Source organism: Pristiophorus japonicus, chromosome 8 (genome assembly GCF_044704955.1).
Source record: "Pristiophorus japonicus isolate sPriJap1 chromosome 8, sPriJap1.hap1, whole genome shotgun sequence".
Classification (NCBI taxonomy): domain Eukaryota; kingdom Metazoa; phylum Chordata; class Chondrichthyes; family Pristiophoridae; genus Pristiophorus; species Pristiophorus japonicus.
Window position 1 is genome coordinate 21,709,036 of NC_091984.1, and position 12,212 is coordinate 21,721,247.

Here is a 12,212-nt window from a genome sequence, read left to right on the forward strand (position 1 = left end):
ATAACGATCCTGAAGCAAGCAGGTTTCTGGCTTGGGCTCCATGAGATCAAAGGGAGGTCAGGGCGAAAAGATAAAACACAATCTCAAAAGAAGAAACCCTGAGAAAGTATGCACAGCAAAGAAATATGGCCAAAATCATGAGATGTCTTTTGTGAGGGTTCTTGATTCAGAATCGAAACAAAGAACTCGACACGGCATTGGATAGGGAATTTTAGAGGAACCTCTATAGGTCAAAAGGTCTTGTCAATATCCCATGTCAGGCCCATCGCTAAAATGAGAATAAAAGTAGACTGCTCAAGGTTGTCCTCACAAACAGTGTGAGGGGAGAGCAAAACAAAAGTTGGGCTGGTCAAACGCTCTTTGAGTGATCCAATGCTTTACCGCAGAAAGCTTTAGATGAAGAGAAAGAGGCTGCAAGCCAGAGAACTGCTCACATAAGCCAGACATTTGTACGATTGGATTGGTATCAGCTACTTGTCACCGTCGTGTGTTTTTGCTGTATAATTAATGTGTTATATTCCATCTTAAACTCTAACTAAACACAATATACCCACCAGACTGGTTTACAGTCGATCCTGATTATTAAACTGACCAGACTATTTCTAACACTCCATTCCTTGTGGGTATTGGGGAGTGGCGTAGCTTAATAACCATGCTTTTACTTGTAGAATAATTAGTAAAGTCATTTCTACTCCATTAGATCGGCGCACTTTTTGTGGGAGCTGCTTTTTAACTGTAGGAAATAAATAAATATAATGATCAAAGCCGACACACCTACTTCTCCAAATGGCAAAATTGTAATTAACTTTCAGTCTAAACATTTGTATTGTCTTCTCCACATAAGATGTCTTGTCTTCTCCACATCTGTAAGATGTAGCATTACATTGATTACAGCTTTCATTCGTTCTTTTTTAGTTTCCCATCGTTTTACAACATTTCAGCCATTGACATAATTGCAAGATTAAAAATTATTCAAGAATAATTGACTACCACAGTAACATAAAACGATCATCCATGACATTGAACCCCTTACTGTAATGGCCAGTGTTTAATATTTTTTCATCTCTTGTGAATAATATTCATCCTTTTGATTATGTAAGAAATAAATTCATTCCAACCCTGTCATTCTTTCACTTAAAGGAAATTAAATGTACCAACAGGACTGACAAACCATTGTGTCTAAACTATCTTCTCAGCATGTAGCTAGTGGAATGAACAATGTAAAGTGTGAGGCATTGGGTCCAGGTAGAATAATCTCTGCTAATTCAATCTTACATAATGAACTTGCTAAATGGAAAGCGTCCACATTCATCCAAAAATATCCATTCAAGCTGCCTTCAGAGGTTTATCATTGGCAGAACTGGCTTGAAAGACCGAATATAAGAATTAGGAGCGGGAGTAGGCCATTCGGCCCCTCAAGCTTGCTCCACCATTCAATAGATCCCCATATCCCTTGATTCCCTTAATATCCAAAAATCTATCGATCTCTGTTTTGAATATATTAAAAGACTTGATCCTCCACAGCCCTCTGGGGTAGAGAATTCCAAAGATTCACCACCCTCTGAGTGAAGATGTTTTTCCTCATCTCAGTCTTAAATATCCGACCCCTTATTCTGAGACTGTGAACCCTGGTTCTAGACTCCTGAGCCAGAGGAAGCATCCTCCCTGCATCTACCCTGTCAAGCCCTGTAAGCATTTTGTAAGTTTAAAAGCGATCACCTCTCATTCTTCCAAACTCTAGAGAATATAGGCCGAGTTGACTCAATCTCTCCTCATAGGACAATCCCCCATCCCAGGAATCAGTCTGGTGAACCTTCGTTGCACTCCCTCAATGGCAAATATATCCTTCCTTAGGTAAGGAGACCAAAACTGTACATAATACTCCAAGTGCGGTCTCACCAGGGCTCTATATAATTGCAGTAAGACGTCTTTACACTTATACTCAAATCCCCTTGTAATAAAGGCCAACATACCATTTGCTTTCTTAATTGCTTGCTGTACCTGCATGTTAACTTTCAGTGATTCGTATACAAGGACACCCAGGTCCCTCTGAACATCAACATTTCCCAATCTCTCACCATTTAAAAAATACTTTGCTGTTCTATTTTTCCTACCAAAGGCCAGCGATGTGAAATAGGCGATGCAAAAGGTCAACAATGTGACGTGCGCCCAGTGAACGGCCAGCAATGTGGAAGTCAAAAGCTTCCCTAGCAACGGCCTTCTGCGCATGCGATTTTTTCCCCCCCACGTTTCAGGAGGTCAGGGGTCATCCACAAATGTGCAGAAGGCCATTTGTGGTGAGGGAGAGAGAGAGAGCGAGAAGGAGCAGAGAGAAAGCAGTGGGGTGAGTGAGAGAGTAGAAAGATAGAAAAGTGACATAAAATCCAAAACGAACAGAATTAAAAACTTCAGAATAAAATTTTAAAACATAGTGAAATTATATTGTACAATATTCGAAAGATGTCATCCTCGTCTGAGGGTGTGGAAGGGGGTCGCAAAAGGGCCAAACCTTTTTCAGATGAGGCCAATGAGGCCCTCGTTCAGGAGGTTTATGCAAGGTGGGGCGAGTTAACACGGGGTGGCAGTGGGAACCCCCACCCCGGGTGTACCAGAAAATATGGATGGAGATCTCAGACATTTGGGCCCAAGTTTCGGGCTGCGCCTAGAACGGCACAGCCCCGACCTGGACGCCCGTTTTTCGCGCCCGAAATGCGCCTAAAAAATACCTGCAGATTCTCCGGCTCCCTGCAGGTCCTTTGGAGCTGGGCGCGGCGCAGCACGAGCTGTGGGGGGGCGGAGCTAGGTCCCCGCGCTGAAATCAGTGCCGGGACCTCTGCACAGGCACGCTACAGTGGGCGCGCTTGTGCAGTAGCTCCAGGCGCCTGAAACTGTGTGGGAGGGGCCCGAAGCACGCAGCCCCTAGCCCTGGCCAAATGGCCTCACTGGGGCTGCGAGGATCAGGCTGCACCTCCCCTCATCCAGCTCCTGCTCTGGCTCCAGCTGGCTCTCTCAACCCCCACCTGCCCCCCCTCAGCTCCCGCTCCGATGACCCCCCCCAGCTCCCGCTTCGACGACCCCCGCCCCCCCCCAGCTCCCGCTCCGACGAACCCCCCCAGCTCCCGCTCCGACGAACCCCCCCAGCTCCCGCTTCGACGACCCCCGCCCCCCCCCAGCTCCCGCTCCCGCTCCGACAACGCTCCCTGCTCCCGCTCCAACAAGCCCCCCCCCGCTCCCACTCCGACGACCCCCCCCCCCGCTCCCACTCTGACAACCCCGCCCCACACCCCACCCAAGCTCCCGCTCCGACAATCCCCCGCCCCCCCCCAGCTCCCGCTCCCCCCGGCCACCTACCCTTTAACTCCTTCGGCAGGGCCCGCTCGCCCAGCTTCTTCATGTCAGCCGGGCCCGTTCAGCCTCCTCCCTCTCCCCTCCATCCCTCCCTCTCCTCTCCCTCCCTCCCTCTCCTCTCCTCCCTCCCTCTCCCTCCCTCCCTCCCTCTCCCTCTCCCTCTCTCCCTCCCCTCTCTCTCCCCCCTCCCTCTCTCCTCGCCCTCCCCCTCCCTCTCTCCTCGCCCTCCCCCTCCCTCCCTCTCCTCTCCCTCTCTCCCTCTCCTCTCCCTCCCTCTCCTCTCCCCCTCCCTCCCTCTCCTCTCCCTCCTGCCTCCCTCCCCCCTCCTCTCCTCTCACTCCCTCCCCTCTCCTCTCCTCTCCCTCCCTCCTTCCTCCTCTCCTCTCCCTCCCTCTCCTCTCCCCCTCCCTCCCTCTCCCCACCCATCCTCCTCCCCCCCTCCAGAGAGAGAGACACTGACACTGACAGACAGAGAGTGAGAGAGAGACACACAGACAGACAGAGAGAGAGACACACAGGGAGTGGCACTGTCCCAGCACGCTGTTGGAGGGCTCCCGGTGCTGCAGTCGATGAGTAGAACATTTTTTATTTATTGATTTTTTAATTTTTTTAATTTTTTATTAATTTTTTTTGATTGATTTATTGGTTGATTTATTGATGTATTTATCATTTATTATTGATGATGGCTCTTTATTTGTAAAACTGAAGTGTTTAATGTTTGTAAACTTCCCTTCCCCCCCCCGCCCCCCTCCCTCGTTACCTACGCCTGATTTGTAACCTACGCCTGATTTTCTAAAGTGTAGGCAAGGTTTTCCTGAGCATACAAAAATCTACACTTAATCCACTCTAAGTTAGTTTGGAGTAAGTTTTCACTGCCTAAACTTTCAAAACGGGCGGAAGTGGCCGGACACGCCCCCTTTTGAAAAAAAAAATCTGTTCCAAACTGAAACTGTTCTAACTGACGAGAACTGGAGCAAACTAAATGCCGAGAATTGCAATTTCTAAGATACTCCATTCTAAAGCAGTTGCTCCAAAAAAACAGGAGCAACTCAGGCCCAAACATTGTCTCTGCGGCGTCCAATGAGGCAAGTTGGTCCAACCAATGCCGTAAGCATTGGAACAGCCTCATTGTCTCAGCAAGAGTAAGTACAGATTTTACATTGTATTAATGAACATTGTAATTATAATTTTACTAATCTCCTGGATTGAAATATATTTTGTACATAGTGAGACACTTTAATACATTAGCTCCTGACATTGCAGACCTCAATGGAGATTGTATTAGAGAGAGATATGTTTGTGTAAATCATTAGCTCCTATCCCCGATATTTGTTGTAACTGTTCAAATGTCTTTCCATGATAGTACCTATACCATAGATCTTATGCCATGCACTTTGCAACTTATTCAGAGGAAGGTATCGAACAACCGGTAATAAATATAATTATAATAATAAATATAAGTTTAAATTTGAATAGATATATCTGTGAAATACACTTAATAACTCACAAATTAGTAAGCACTCTTGTTTTAGCAGCCTTCGCCCTTTCTCCGATATTCAAAATGGTGTCAAAATGGCGTCTGTAGTGCTCAGTTCTGTGAGGAAAGCCCGGGAAAAGCAACTATTCCCCAGCAATGTTCTCGGCGAGCCCGGCAATGTGCCAACGACGTGCCGACAGTTAGGCTGGACGATGTGCGGGCGATCACCTCAACAATCAGCTCGGTGATGTGAGCCGAAACTGGGGAGGATCATTTTTCGGCGATTTTCCAGCCTGAATTTCCACTTTTTTCATCAAAATTAGTGATAAAAGGCCGATATATGGGCGATATATGGGCGATGTGAAGTGGAAAGTCTAACCCCCGGTGCCCACCCTTGTGTGTTGTTAGTTGCTATGATTGGACAAGGATGAGGGTCAATGTGGGGGGTGGCTAGTGAAATGGAGATGTGATGATGTAGATAGAGAGAGATATGGGTGGAGGTGCAAGGTAAGTTGGTGTGAGTAAGGATGTGCAGGAGTAGGGTAGGAAAGGCAGAGTGATGGGGATATGACGATTGGCACAGCAGGATGAGGTTGAGTGTGGCTTTGCAGTAACGTTTCGTGATCTACTGAGATCATTGAAAGGTTTGCGCCACTGCAGCCTGGTCCTCCTGACCACATCCCTGCTTGTGGCCTACTAGGCAATGTGTAACCAGGCTGTGTTGGTGTCCTGGGGAGGTCTATTCCGCCCATTGGAATATGGAGGGAGTCACTGGAGAGCCTGGGTGCAGCCGTGCACAGCGTTTGCAGCACCTCAATGCTGGAGAGCACTGACAGCACAACTGTCAAAATCAATGTGGACATGGTCCCTTTAAGGGAGCCGGCTGATGATGCGTCATCAAATAACATCATCAGACCCGCTTCCTTTGAATTGGCCGGGAACTTCGCAGGGCAGTCTTAACAAGCCCTATCAAGGGGAAAGTCGTGGGGGAAGCCGACAAGGAGACAGCCAGCAGTGGGGTCGCAGCCCGCAACCTACCTCGGCCACACTGAGCCTGCCTCCATGAACAAAATCTTAGACATAAAAATCTAATACTGTTATTAATCACTGTAATAAAGTTTGTTATTACAAAAATCACTCGTGCATGAATCAAAGTTACAGTTCTTGTATAAAAAGGCAATCATAAAGCTCCTACAACAAACCTTTTTTATTGTTCCATTATAGCCCACAAAGGGCATGAACACCCAATAAGAAGAATGAATTTGAAAGACCTGAGTCAATAATGATGAGATTTGATGGCAGTTAATTCAAGTAATATCTGCATATTGCACAGATTAGAATAGAGATATATTTAGTACGTTCCGTGTAGCTGTTGGATTCACCACATATCTTAATTGACTACACAATTGGATTGAACCAGTGTTTTGTGAAGCAGAAATAAAAAAGCAAAGAATGTTGCAAACATGGTGTTAGAAGCGCTGCAATCTGCTAACAAGTTAAATACACATTAGAATTCAAAGTACCTGAATAATGCAACTCCTAATTCGAGGTTCACCATTGACTAGGAGGAAGTAAAGAGCATAAAGACCGGCATTGACCTAATCGGCCAAATGGACTGTTTCTGTGCTGTAAATTCTCTGTCATTCTATGTAATAAGAAAAAGGAAAGAAATACTTGCATTTATATAGCGCCTTTCATGACCTCAGGACGTCCCAAAGTGCTTTACAACCAATTAAGTACAAAGGTGATTAAATTAAAAGGTGACTAAAGGTATTAGAGCCGAACGAGAAAATGAAAGGTTCGTCATATTAGATGATGCATTTATATAGCACCTTTAATGCAGAATAGCGTTCCAAAATGCTTCACAGAAGCGTATTCATACAAAATTTGACACAGAGCCAAAGAAGGAGACAAGCCTGCTCTGAGGTTTGGGGTTGTGTGGTGGCCGGTGCGGGGGTGGAGTTGTGGTGTTCGGGGCCGGGGGGGGTGGAGGGCCGGGGGTTGTGGTGATGGTGGGGCGAGTGGGGTGTGGCGGTGCAGGGGTGGGGGGGTGTGGTGTTAGGGGCTGGGGGGGATGTAGTGATGGTGGGGCGAGTGGGGTGTGGCGGTGCAGGGGTGGGGGGGTGTGGTGTTAGGGGCCGGGGGGATGTAATGATGGTGGGGCGAGTGGGGTGTGGCAGTGCGGGTGTGGGGGGTGTGGTGTTCGGGGCTGTGAAGGGTGGAGGGCCGGGGGGGTGTGGTGATGGTGGGGCTAGTGGGGTGTGGCGGTGCAGGGGTGGGGGGTGTGGTGTTAGGGGCTGGGGGGGATGTAGTGATGGTGGGGCGAGTGGGGTGTGGCAGTGCGGGGGTGGGGGGGTGTGGTGTTCGGGGCTGGGGAGGGTGGAGGGCCGGGGGGGTGTGGTGATGGTGGGGCTAGTGGGGTGTGGCAGTGCGGGGGTGGGGGGTGTGGTGTTAGGGGCTGGGGGGGATGTAGTGATGGTGGGGCGAGTGGGGTGTGGCAGTGCGCGGGTGGGGGGTGTGGTGTTCGGGGCTGGGGAGGGTGGAGGGCCGGGGGGGTGTGGTGATGGTGGGGCTAGTGGGGTTTGGCAGTGCGGGTGTGGGGTGTGTGGTGTTCGGGGCTGGGAAGGGTGGAGGGCCGGGGGGGGTGTGGTGATGGTGGGGCTAGTGGGGTGTGGCAGTGCGGGGGTGGGGCGTGTGGTGTTCGGGGCTGGGGAGGGTGGAGGACCGGGGGGGTGTGGTGATGGTGGGGCGAGTGGGGTGTGGCAGTGCGGGGGTGGGGGGTGTGGTGTTAGGGGCTGGGGAGGGTGGAGGGCCGGGGGGGTGTGGTGATGGTGGGGCGAGTGGGGTGTGGCAGTGCGGGGGTGGGGGTGTGTGGTGTTAGGGGCTGGGGAGGGTGGAGGGCCGGGGGGGTGTGGTGATGGTGGGGCGAGTGGTTGCGGGGAAGGGGGGCTGGTTTTCACAAAACCTCCTCCCAGAGTTAGGTCAGGTCCCCATTCCAGATTCTGAATTACAATGCTCGTGTCACTGTAAATTGCGACTGGCTTCGCATTTATGCTGAAGTTGCAGTGTAAACACACGTGAAAACTCTTGAGTGTTTTCTGAGAGTAAATGTCCTTGCATGTGGCACTTTGCTTTACGGAGAGGGAGCTGATGATAGAGCGCTACAACAGACCATGACAAGAATGTTTGTAGTCTGCTTGAGAAAGCATGTGAGAGAAGGCTATAGTTAAATCAGAAGAAATCTCATTTCCAGCTTACGAAAGTACAAGACATAGGTCACTTAACTATTGGTGGGTTAAAACAGGAGCAAAAGAGGATTGAAGCAATGCCACAGATGTCTGAATCAAATGATGTTCACTCAAGCACTTCTTAGATATTGTAAATTATCTTTCAAAGTTCCTACCACATTTGTAATTGAACAAGTAAGATGTGTAGAAGGCAAAGGTTTATAATAACACTGATTAGAGACCAATGTCCCAGCTGTAACTAAAGCCAGAAAGCTAATCTCAAGCTATCAATTCTTAACCACTACTACCTTACAGTGTGATCGTTCAGAATAGGATTTGCTGCAGCTTGGTAATACTGTGCTCGATAGCACAGAGTGCTATGGCAGACTACTGCCATTGCCTTAATACACAGTAGAGTGCCTGGTCATGGGCTGTTTTTCACAGTATTGGATAGCACACAATATTATCCATGTTCACCTCTTCGTTGGTTCGTAGAGCATATTAAAACAAACTCCTGTTTGGCTTGCTGGATAACATAGGCTGGATTGAACCAGTTCCCCAACAGTGTTGAGACCATGGAAGAGAAATTCAACATTGTCATGCCTGCCTTGTAGGCAACAAATCATGGTTGTGGGACCAACTTGGGGGTCACGATCTCCCGTTCCCAATCTCGCTCCTGATATGTGCGTCTGCCAAAAGCAAAGCCGAAGACTTGAAGGTGTGTAGGGTGCCCACCTGAACCAGGCATTAGGCAGCTTGCATATGTAAATCAGGGTCCGACCGCCTGTTGTGGGACTGCGATTGCAATTGCTCAGCTATCGGACGGTGAGGCTGAACCAGAGGTCCTTAAAGGAGCCATCGGAGGCTTCTCAAATACAGGGAAGACAATGTTTTCAAAGTTTCATTTCTGTGGAGCCCAGGGGAGCAGGAGTGCACCTCCTGAGTCCGCAATAAATACTGCGGGCCACTCTCGGCCTGGGCTTGCCCCATCCACCCCCTCCGCTTCTCCTCCAACAACCTACTTGCTAGCTGGCTCAGTGTCAGAACCGGCTGTCATTCCAAAGGCCCCAATTAGGGGTCCTTCACTGGCTCCATTCAAATGAGGCCCCAGGCTTAATGTAGCCGGGTCGTCTCGCAGACATCTCCAACCTTACATTCCGACTTCACCACCTATTTCATGTTGGGAACCGCCGCAAATTGCATTTCTGCCATTGTGTGTTTACGGGAAGCAGAAATAAAGAATCCTCCAGATCAGAAAGAAGTTTCTAATTTGCATTACCTATTACATTTTACCAGAGCCCTGAGCTCTGTATTTATGTAGACACTTTGCATGAATGAAATAACCTGGGGACATAAATGAGTTGATCCATATACTCTATCTGCTTCCATTTCACACATATTTAAGAAAGACTTGCATTTATATAGTGCCTTTCACGACCACCGGATGTCTCAAAGTGCTTTACAGCCAATGAAATACTTTTGGAATGTACAGGAGTAGAATACAGGTAGAACCTCCCTTATCCAGAACTCCCTTATCCAGAACCAACCCTCGTCCAGAACCATTCCTGGCCACCGGGTGGCGCACGCACAGAACTCCGACATGAACAAGTTGAACAAATTGAAATCCTTCCTCGCTGCCGACTCCCACAATCACTGGCCTGACCCCGCGATTCACCGGCCCCCAATCTCTCTGACGCACTCCCAGCCCCAAGCCAGCCAGCCCCGAGATCCCCTTGCTCAGTACCTGTACCATCCAATTTAACATGACCTTCCCTCATCCAGAAAAATCCCTATCCAGAACAGGCCAGGTCCCGCGGGTGCCAGATAAAGGAGGTTCAACCTGTAGTTTAATTGTAATGTGGCACATTGTGCATTAAAAATAGGCAGCTACGCACACAAAGCCACAAAGCCACAAAGCCCGTATCTGTGTGAATTTATGTTTTAATGAGAAATTGTATGCCACACTGGTTAGGCCTCAGCTGGAGTATTGTGTCCAAATCTGGGCTTTGGAAAGAAGTCAAGGCCTTGGAGATGATGCAGAGGAGGTTTACCAGAATGATATAATGATTTTTCTCCTGAGAGCAGAGAGGGTTATGGGGAGATTCGATTCAGAATTATTGAGTAAATAAAGAGAAATTGATTACAGTGGTGGGGGTGTCAGTAACCAAAAGAAACAGATGTGAGATAAGTAGCAAAAGAACCAAGCGAGTTGTTATGATCTGGAACGCACTGCCTGAAAGGATGCTGGAAGCAGATTTACTAGTAACTTTCAAAAGGGAATTGGATAAATACTTGAAAAGGAAAAGTTTGCAGATCTGTAGGGAAAGAGCTGGGAGTGGGATTTATTTGCATTATCTCTTTCAAATAGCCGACACAGGCGCAGTGGACCAAATGGATTTCTTCTGCGATGTAAGATTTTATGGGGCAAAAATTGCCCACGCCCAGATTGGGCATGGTAACCTTCCGAGCCCAGGAACGTTATGGCCCGGACCAGAAGTCCCGCCCCCTCCATGCAATTGGGCTTTGCGCCCCTCAAATGAGGCAGAGCACGGTCTCAGGCACTCCACCTCATTGGAAGGCACTCTCGGGTGATCAGCATGGTGCTAAGTTCAGCGCCCCTCCTCTTCAGTTAAAGGGGAGGGCCACTGCGCAATCTGCAGGCCCTTTGCTGGCTGCCACTGAGCCACCAGGAACGCACTCGACCGGGTCAGTGACCTGTGTCGAAGACACCGATTCAAGGTAAGACTCTTAACACAAGCAGACCGTCAGATTGTTATTTATTGTTACTTGTATACAAGGGGAGAGTGCCCTAGACAAAGGCTTAGGGTACCAACTCCAGTAATACACAGGAATTGGAACATACTTATACACCCAAGTAAACAACTCCTATCGTATGTGATGGTTCCTCTTTTTTTTGTAATAGTGCAGAGTCTAGCAGTTAATTTAATGACCTCATCAGTGTTATTCAACGGCTACTTGTCTTAGCTACCCTTTCCTTATTTTGGGCTAACTTCTCCTTGCCCCCTGTACACACTGTCTGGTTTTTTTGGTTATCACATCCTATTTGTGATTATAATTAGACTGAGAAGACAGATGACCTTAGCTGCTGTGAGGTATTGCAGCCCGTGGTTTCAACTGCTGACAGCTTGTTTGGTATGGTTGCTGAAGTAAGCTCTAATTCTTAGGTTGACCAAATATAATGTCCCAGCAAGCCTTGCAATCTATGGTTGCTCTTGTTCTATCTTTCCACACCTGGCATGATGATGGCCCGGTCGAGGCAAGGGCTACCATTGTTGGGCTAACCGAAGAGTTGGCCGACAAAATTAAATGACGGCCTGCGGCGTACACGGTTTCACCTATAGATGACGCCCTGGGCAGATGTCAACGCCCCGTGAAGCTGGCGCTGAAATCGTCCCGTGCATACCTCGGGCCCACGGGGCCAATTTTCTCTGGGGGCGTAAAAGGATTGGCACGCACTATGATGATGTTATCAGTTGTTGCACGCTAGCAAGGGGTGCTAACCGCGGGGCGCGGTGCTATCAGCAAATCATTCCCAAAATCTCTGGGGCAATTTTGCTCAAGGTGTTACCGCCACCCGCCCCCAAGCGAAAAGGCCATTGCTTCCTGGTAGCGCCTCCTGAAGACGCTAACGGGGCGCAAAAAAGGGGAAGTTTTGGCCCCTATAATTCTATGTCAGGAAAACACCGTACACTGCCAAGTTACAAAATTTGCATTTTCTAATTTTCCTGCCAAAATTCTAAAATGGCCGATAAGATTCTATGAGAAATTAAGCAACAGGGTTTGGGGAAGATCTTGTCTGGCGATTACCTGAAACGAAATTGTGAGCACGTTCTTTATCAATACATTTATGATTTAACTACACATAGCACATAGTAGAAGGCTTCTATGAGGATTGCGTAAGTTCGCCAAGGAAACTGTTTGTGTCACTTAGTCTTTCCTTCTTTCTTTGACCTCCTGCAAACGTAACACCCCTATTTAAAGAATGAGGCAGACAAAAAGCAGGAAACTATAGACTAGTTAGCCAAACATCTGTCGTTGGGAAAATGCTGGAGTCCATTATTAAGGAAGCAGTAGTGGGACATTTGGAAAAGCATAATTCAATTAAGCAGAGTCAGCATTGTTTTATGAAAGGGAAATCA